At 36.5% G+C, this 9,807-nt stretch overlaps 1 long non-coding RNA gene across 1 annotated transcript in view; it reads left to right on the plus strand.

Moving 5' to 3' along the window:
* Nucleotides 1-9,807, plus strand: part of LOC119469426 — a 14,311-nt gene that overhangs the window by 2,552 nt on the left and 1,952 nt on the right. The window contains exon 2 of the long non-coding RNA XR_005198223.1: nucleotides 5,708-5,717. This is a non-coding gene — a long non-coding RNA (uncharacterized LOC119469426). The remainder of the gene's footprint in view (nucleotides 1-5,707; nucleotides 5,718-9,807) is intronic.

A 9,807-nucleotide genomic window follows, 5' to 3' on the forward strand; every position in this document is an offset into this window, starting at 1 on the left:
TCCCATTACTGGGTATATATCCAAAGGATTATAAATCATTCTACTATAAGGACACATGCACACGAATGTTCATTGCAGCACTGTTTACAATAGCAAAGACCTGGAACCACCCCAAATGCCCATCGATGATAGACTGGACAGGGAAAATGTGGCACATATACACCATGGAATACTATGCAGCCATAAAAAACAACGAGCTCGTGTCCTTTGTAGGGACATGGATGAACCTGGAAATCATCTTTCTCAGCAAACTTACACAAGAACAGAAAATCAAACACCGCATGTTCTCACTCATAGGTGGGTGTTGAAAAATGAGAACACATGGACACAAGGAGGGGAGCATCACAGACTGGGGTCTGTCAGCGGGAAATAGGGGAGGGACAGTGGTGGGTGGGGAGTTGGGGAGAGATAGCATGGGGAGAAATGCGAGATATAGGTGATGGGGAGGAAGGCAGCAAATTACACTGCCATGTGTGTACCTAGGCAACAATCTTGCATGTTCTCCGCATGTACCCCCAAACCTAAAATGCAATTAAAAAAAGAACAAACCAACCATATATAATAAGCACAGAGAAAAAGCAATAAATATTAATATGGTCACAGCCTACAGGCATCTGAAGAGAAAAAATAAAAGCATCCTAATTGGAGGAAAAAAGAAAAAGATGAAATCAAGTATTTCTTCACATACAATCTTATTCTATGCCTAGAAAACCCTAATGACTGCCAGAACACTCCTGGGACTGATGGAACTGATAAACAACCTCTGTAAAGTTTTGGAACACACAATCAATGTACAAAAATCAGTAGCATTTTTATACACCAATAACATTCAAGCTGAGACCAAAATCAATAACAATGAAAGCAATCTCATTTACAGTAGCCACACACACCAAAACCAAAATAAAACAGAAACCCTAGGAATACATCTAACCAAGGAAGTGAAAGGACTCTACAACCTGAACCAAATAACATTGCTGGACAAAAGTATAGATGGTACAAACAAATAGAAAAGCATTCCATGCTCTTGGATAAAAAGAATCAATATCATGAAAATAACCGTATTGTCCAAAGCAATCTACAGATTTAATGCTATTTTTATAAAGCTGCCAACATTATTTTCACAGAATCAGTAAAACCTGATCTATAATTCATATGGAACCAAAGAAGAGCCTGAAAAGCCAAAGCAATACTCAACAAAAAAGAACAAAGCCAGAGACATCACATTACATGACTTCAAACCATACTATAAGGCCACAGTAACCAACTCAGCATGATCCTGTTATAAAAACAGATACATAGACCAATGAAACAGAATAGAAAACCCAGAAATAAAGCTGAACACCTATAGCCATATGATCTTAGACAAAGTTGGATAAAAAGAAGCCATGGGGAAAGGGCTCTCTATTCAATAAATGGTGCTGGGACAGCTAGCTAGTCATATGTAGAAGAATACAACTGGATTCTTATTTTTCACCATATACAAAAATTAATTCAATATGGATTAATGGTTTAAATATAAGATCTCAAACTATAACAATCCTAGATAAAAATTTAGGAGACACCATTCTGGACACTGGCTTTGGGAAAAAATGTGTAACTAAGTACTCAAAATCAATCACAAGAAAAATAAAAATCTGGCAAGTGAGACCTAATTAAACTAAAGAGCTTCTCACAGCAAAAAAAAAAAAAAAAAAAAAAAAAAAAAAAAAAAAAAAAAAAAAAAAAAAAAAAAAAAAAAAAAAAAAAAAAGTTCAACAGAATAAACAGAAAACCTACATAATGGGAGAAAATATTTCTAAATTATGCAACTGACAAAAGTCTAATATCCACAATCTGTACTTAAACAATTCAACAATCAAAAATCCCAATAACCCCATTAAAGAATGGGCAAAAGACATGAACAGACACATCTCTGAAGAAGACATACAAGTGGCCAAAAACCACATGAATACCATTTTCTACTATCACTAATCATCAGAGAAATGCAAGTTAAAGCGACAGTGAAATACCATCCCATACCAGTCAGAATGGTTACTATTAAATAGCAAAGAAAAAGAAAAAAAAGATGTTGGTTGAGATGGAAAGATAATGGAATGCTTATACACTGTTGGTTGGAATGTAAATTAGTTCAGCCACTGTGGAAAGCAGTTTTGAAATTTCTCAAAGAACTTATTATAATAGAACTGTCATTCAACACAACAATCCCATTACTACATGTGTGCCCAAAGGAAAATAAACCACTCTACTAAAAAGACATGTAAACTTGTATGTTCATTGCGAAAATACACTTAATTAACCTAGATGACCATCAACATTGGATTGAGTAAAGAAAATGTGATACATACAAACCATGGAATGCTATGCAGCCATAAAATTAACAAAACCATGACTTTTGCAGCAACATGGATGCACCTGAAGGCCATTATCCTGAGCAAATTAACACAGAAACAGAAATGCAAATACCACATGTTCCCACTTATAAGTGGGAGCAAAATGTTAATTACTCATGTACATAACGATGGCAGCAACAGACACTGGGAACTAATAGAGGGGGAAATGAAGAGCGGGTTAAAAATTAACTGTTGGGTTCTGTGCTCACTCTCTGGGAGTTGTGATCATTCCTGTCCCAAACCTCAGCATCACACAATATACCCATGTAGCAAACCTGCACTTGTTTCCTCTGAATCTAAAGTAAAAGTGGAATTATTTTTTAAAATACTGCAAAGGAAAAAAAGTTGGATATTGTTATGAACTCTGTGCACATACACTCACATAAAATAACCTTAGAGCCTTCCTCTGAAAATGTAAATCATCTCACTATTAATTTAACCACACACTATTGACTTCCTAGAAATATTTACAACAAAGTTTACAGAGTGTATTTTGTATCACTATTTCTTTTAAAATGCCATATGGCCGTTGCCTAGTAAATCTCACAGTGGTGACCTATGTTAATTTGTCACATCAGTTCCTCTTGTTTTTATACAGGTTTTAGTGGCATTATTCTGTCTTAAAACTAGTCTTATGCAATGAAACATTGCATTTTTAAACCTAATTTTCAATTCTCTTTGAATTCAGACCTTCCTTATACTGCCATCTCCTGGAAATGTCTGGTCTTGAACAACTTCTCAATTTATTCAGTTAAGTCTTGCTAGTCAGGGGCTTCCTATAAGTGATGAGTGTCTAGGTATATTTTGCCCTCCCCAGTGTCTTTTCTTATAGACTACACTCTGAGTAATCACTTGTCAGTAAGCACGCCGATTTTCTATAGTGCCTCATGACCTCATCTTTGGGTAGTGGAATCAACAGGGATATTGTGAAAGAAAATGGCCAATATTTACCTTTTTTTCTATCGTCATTTCAAGACTGGTTATAACCAGGTTATAAGGCTAAGTGAAGTAAACATAATTTTAGGCACTATCAGGCATAATGCAGCTAGAATCTGATAAATAATTTTCTTAGAGGATCACAGGGGAAAAACTCAATGAAATGGGAAAATAAGTATTCATCTCATCAGGCTTGGTTTTAGATGATAGCCCCTAGCAATGTGGCAAAAGTAGAAGAATATCAAGTCTGGGAGTCCAGAGACAGAGCTTTTAAGTCTTATGTTAACTGTGTAGCCCTGTAGAAGCCAATACTTCTCTCTGCTTCTCAGTTTTCTGATGTGTAAAATAAGAGAGCAGAACTAGGTGATCTATAAGTTCACTGCAAGCTCTCTCATTCTGTAGTTTTCCAAAAGGTCAAGAAGACATTGTAATTAATCATATCCAGTGAAAGTTGGCTGTTTCATCGAAATGGTGTTGCTGAGCCTTACTGAGATGGGGGAAGTTACACTTAAAGGTTTGCCCATGACTGCTATTGAAAGACAATGTATTGATAATAATGAGTCTGTGTATGAAAATTGACTGCAGTTATGTTTTATGTCAAGTGTAAGTTTTCTGATGCTCTGTCAATGTTTCTACCATTTTGTTGCATTCTAGTATTAGAAGCTCCTGTCATGCTATGTGAACACAGGCCAGCTTTACACATTAGTAGCCAACTAGGAAGCAGGATTTGGGAGTAACAGATCTAAAAGACCTATGGTTTGAAACATTGTTAACTCCTGATAAAATGTGTTTGCTAACATATACATGAAGTCTTTTTTACTAAATCAAACTTTAATTTGGGATCGTTTATCATTTCTCTAGTAGAGCAGGTTTCTAAAGGTATTGGGACACTGGACTATGAGATACAAGAGCCAGCAGGAAGACAAGGGAGGTCCAAGGTACTCGGCTATTGAGGGAAAAAATGACCACAATCAGCTAGATGTAGAGGTTTGGAGAAGTAAAAATTGTGCATACAATTATCATTTCATGAAGCTTGAGAGTCAAGTAAAAGAGAAATCAGAGTATCAGGAACAATAGAGACTGGCCCAGTTTTTAAAATCATCAGGCCCTAAGATCTTTACAGTCATCTAGTCCCACGATGTAACCTGGGCAGGAGACCAATAAATCTGTGTAAGACTACATATCTAAGATTCAGTCACTAGAGGTCAGCACTGAGAAGACATGTGCTCGATATTAACAGTGTCCAAGCTAGCCAGATATGTAACTGAGAACATTCATTAGGAAGTGCAGCCACTGCCTTTGGATACTGCACTTCATTCAAAAATAGAATATAATCCATGGGGACTTTTGATGGCTGTACATACAGATTATTTATAATTCAAAAAGTTGAAATCTGAAATGCTCCAATATCTGGAAATTTTGAAGCACCAACATGATGCTCAAAAGATATGCTCATTGGAATATTTTGGATTTCAGATATTTGGATTAGTAATGCTTAACCAGTGTAACAGAAATTATCCCAATATCCCAAAACAAAATGAAATTCTAAACATCTCTGGTCATAAGCAGTTTGGATAAGAGATACTCAACCTGTATTAATAGTTTCCTAGACCAGCTATAACAAAGTACCACAAACTGGGTACCTTAAAACAACAAAACTATTCTATTACAGTTCTGGAGGGTAAATGTTCAAAATCAAAGGGACTTCAGGGATATACTCTCTTTCAGGCTCCAGATAGAATTCTTCTTTGCCTCTTCCCATTTGCTGGTGGTAGGACCAACCATCTGTGTTTCTGGGCTTGCAACTGCATCACTCTAATCTCTGTCTGTCATCTCATGACATTCTCCATATGTATCTTTCTCTGTGTCTTCTCTTCTAAAAATGACACGAATCATACTGTATTAATGGCCTGCTATAATCCAGTATCACCTAATCTTAACTAATTACATTTGCAATGACCTTATTTTCCAATAAGATCACACTCTAAATTACTAGGGATTAGGATTTCAAGATATCTTTTTGGGGACACAATTCAATCCCTAAGACCTTACATCAGACAAGATACTCTCCAATAGGAGACTATTTGCAGAAGAAGACTCGCTTTTTCATCTACTGGACTGTCAGTGTTTTGGGAACATATTGCGTCTCTAAACTTCATGCCTGACTTGTCAGATTGGCCTTATCAACCCATCCATTTTCCCCACATTCCTGTATACAAAACTCTCCATTAAGGGTGGTTGATGCCCTTATCCAAAAGGCAAACTTCATCCCCTACACTGACTTCTGGTCTACATTAGCCACCACCATCCTTCTTCTCCATACATTGCCACCATTTGTATTCCAGTTTTGGAGGGCATGGTTTAAATTCCTGAAGTCCAAGTACATATAAAGTCCACTGATCACCCACAGACCTATGCTCAAACAGAATGCATACTTGAGAAATATTCCCTATGTGTCATCTTCTGCTGAAAACACTGCTGTTATCTTTATGTAATCTAACCACAGAAAAATGCATGGCTAAGACTTGTCTGTATTTCACCGAGATGACCTCCTAATGCAATAATTATGGATTTCACTCCCATTGCTTCCTCCATATTTATGACACCATTTACAACCAAGCAGCTAGTCAGTAATTAAGAAAGCTATAGCTATTCAGCAGTCTAGAAGAAAATCTTGGATACCATTAGAAGTTATTTTAAGGATGTTATGACATAATGGATATAAAACATCTAGTACCTTACTTTACACACATGGTAGAAATTAAATTGTAATTTTTAAGCTATTATTGTTTCTCCACTTTCATATTTTAAACTCCCTCTAAGATCATGTTATCTAATTATACTACCTCTAATCTCTCCTAATTAGTGTCTTCTTTAGACTTCCAGGGCAATTTCCACATTCACTGAGGACATTAGTACTTGGGATCCTCAAATCTCTCTCCACATCTTTTCTTGACATCATCTAGGGCAAACTCAATATTTATGTAGATTATTCCAATTAACAATTTAGCTTTACCAGTACTCTTGATCACCTCAACACCAAAAAACTTTATTTTCAAAGTCATACATTTCTATGACTATACTTTAAATGTTGAAAATTCGTCTCTGGAAATTTAAGCTCCAGTATTCCATGTTCAGACTGTGATTTTTTATTCTTCCAGTCATCTCATTCATTTATTACCACCTTATTTAAGCTTCTACTGGGACCCTCATTTTCCTGGACCTGGGTCTCTATAGATAGTTCACTTACACATTCCCTTCTCTATCCAGTCTGAATCCCATGATCTATTATTTATTCATTAGACAAATATTTTAAGTGTGACTTCTATCTATATTGTACGCACTGTTCTAAGAAGTTTGTACATAGCAGTGAAGGTAAAAATCCACACCTTTATAGAGCTTGAATCCTTTTTTTTTTTTTTTTTTTTTTTTTTTTTTTGTTTTTTTTTTTTTTTTTTTTTTTGAGATGGTGTCTTACTCTGTCGCCAGGCTGGAGTGCAGTGGCACAGTCTCGGCTCACTACAACCTCCGCCTCCAGGGTTCAATGGATTCTTCCACCTCAGCCTCCTGAGTAGCTGGGATTACAGGCGCATGCCAAACGCCTAGATAATTTTTGTATTTATAGTAGAGACGAGATTTCACCATGTTGGCCAGGATGGTTTCTATGTTTTGACCTCATGATCCACCCGCCTCAGCCTCCCAAAGTGCTGCGATTACAGGCCTGAGCCACCGTGCCCAGCTGAGCTTGCATTCTTATGAGAATAAACAAACAATTAAAACATAAAAAGCCGGGCGCGGTGGCTCACGCCTGTAATCCCAGCAATTTGGGAGGCCGAGGCGGGTGGATCACGAGGTCAAGAGATCGAGACCATCCTGGTCAACATGGTGAAACCCCGTCTCTACTAAAAATACAAAAAATTAGCTGGGCATGGTGGCGCATGCCTGTAATCCCAGCTACTCAGGAGGCTGAGGCAGGAGAATTGCCTGAACCCAGGAGGCGGAGGTTGCGGTGAGCCGAGATCGCGCCATTGCACTCCAGCCTGGGTAATAAGAGCGAAACTCCGTCTCAAAAAAAAAAAAATAAAAAAAAAATAAAAAAAAATAAATAAATAAATGACAATGTATTAGGAAATGCTAAGTGCTGTGGAGAAAACCAAGCAGAGACAGAGGTATAGGGAGTGCTGATAATGGAAGAATGTGTCTAGGAAGAAATTTTTGATAAGGTGACATTTAAGGACGACTTAAAGGAAGTAAGAGAGTAGTGATTTCAAATTCCTGATACGTATTAGTCTTTGGAGTCCACATGAATAAACTGGAATTCTTGGGGATTCTCAGAAATTAAAAAATTATAAGATAGTATTTTTCCATGACACTTTTCTTGTGTGTTTTTAATTATGAATTACCATAATAATGTATAATAAATTATTTTTCTCTGGTACTAAAAATTTCAAAGCCTTTCTGCAAAATAAAACCCAATATTATTATTTGTGCATAAGTTATTATTAGGAACCAATATATTGTGAAAAGTTTATATATATCCAATAGATAATTGGTAACCTTAGAAGAGACCACTAACACAAAAAAATCAAATAAAAATCATTTAAAAACATGAAAAATGATGACACAAATATTTATCAGTTTAAAGATAGCATTTTAAACATAACACATAGATTATATTAACTACTCTACCTTGATTTTTGTTTTGTCACAAATATTCTAGAAATAGAAAAATGTCATGCTTTGAGATTGGTCAAATTTTTAAAAGTGCATCTAAAAACATCTTAAAGTATGCATTGGATACATGTAGATTCATATAAACTCAGTTTCTTTTTCAATGACCAATGTATTTTGCCTGTTTGCCCTGATTTTGGTTTACCATTGAGATCAATATTATTTTTGCTACTTCAGATTTTAGTCAAGTTACTTCTCCCTGTATCTCCTTTGTTGAAGTAGTTACCAAAAAACCTGTACTGGATGGCAAATGTCTCAATACTACAAAATGCCAGTGAATGTTATTGGGTAATAGTTGAATGGCATGGCATTCAGGTCCACCTAGCAAGCTTAACAGCACTACACAGAATCACATGTTGAAATTGCCAGTTACAAACTTATGTTGCTTCTAAGACTAGTTATTTATTAGAATTCCACTAATAGATTCTGTACATGTGTAAACTTATTAATACTTATTTTATTTGCTAGAATGGCTAACCATTTGCTGTAGACAGGGCCACAAACACAATTATGACAACAGCTATAAGCAAGACTGACTGATTATGTTGTGATTTTTTTTTCTCTTATATGCTCTTGTCCTGTACTGAGAAACGTCAGCATCAACCTTCAATTTCAAAAGCATAACACTTTTGCCTTGATATCAGTGTATTCCTCCCTACCAGTTATGTCTCTATATCTCATTAACTTTTATTGTCACAGAGGAATTAAATATTTTCTCACTCTTCTCAACTTCTTGACTAATTTTTCTCAGGATTAAGAATTTTGAAAAAAACATGCAAATATCCTGAGACATTAGGAGAAGGAATTGCTATATGAAAACACTACGAGGAATCAATCCAGAGCCTGTCTGTGGGAAGAGTGTTCCAGCCAGAGGGAACAGAAAGTTTAAAGATAGTTAAATAGGAACATTCCTAGAATGTTCAGTGAACAGAGAAACGGTATTTTAGCTGGCGTGTAGTAAGAAAGGGGGAGAATAGTAGGAGATGGTATTAGAGACGTAATGTATGTGACAGGCACCTAGAGATTTGATCATACAGAGAAAGTATGAGGGAGAAAGGAAGGGAGGGAGAGAGAGAATATAAATTTGGGTCGTGGGAAAAGGTAGTCAATAACTATAAATAGGTTGTTGTCTGGAACAGGAATAACAGCTTTGCCATTAATTGAAATGCAAAAGACTGTTGAAGGAGCAAGAATCTGAGGGAAGGTAAAAGTGTTAAAAGCTTCTGGAGCGATTTTAGAACATGTAGGGCCTAAAAGCATCTGGAGCTGTTTTAGAACATGTGCTTATGTAGGGCCTACAGGTTGGTTCAACCAGGTGTGGTGTGTACATAGCACGTGGGGAAGGCTGGTTACCCCACCCTAAACTTATTATGCAAATGGACTTTTCACCCGGCCAGTGCCATCTTGTCTGCTCTTTACTGTACACGTGGCTAGCAAAGAGAAGGGAAGATGGAGCTGCCATTTTCATCATGCCTAGTTCCAGGTAGCCTTTTCCCATTGGCACAACTGCCAGCATTCATCTGTGCAACCTTCCAGCTTGTTTGTGTATGGCTGCAGCTCAATTTTATAGACTTCTCTTTGTTAGAAAAGAAAACGATTTGGGAGCTGCTTTTCATTAAAAGGAAAACCTTACCAAGGACTTTCTTACCCTCACTATCTGCTTAAATAATTTCTGTTTACCTCCTATATCACTAGTTTATCAATTGAATTACAACAGTAACCTGTCTGCTTTTAGTTTATCTCCTCTGTA

Source organism: Cebus imitator, unplaced genomic scaffold, assembly GCF_001604975.1.
Source record: "Cebus imitator isolate Cc_AM_T3 unplaced genomic scaffold, Cebus_imitator-1.0 Scaffold653, whole genome shotgun sequence".
NCBI lineage: Eukaryota > Metazoa > Chordata > Mammalia > Primates > Cebidae > Cebus > Cebus imitator.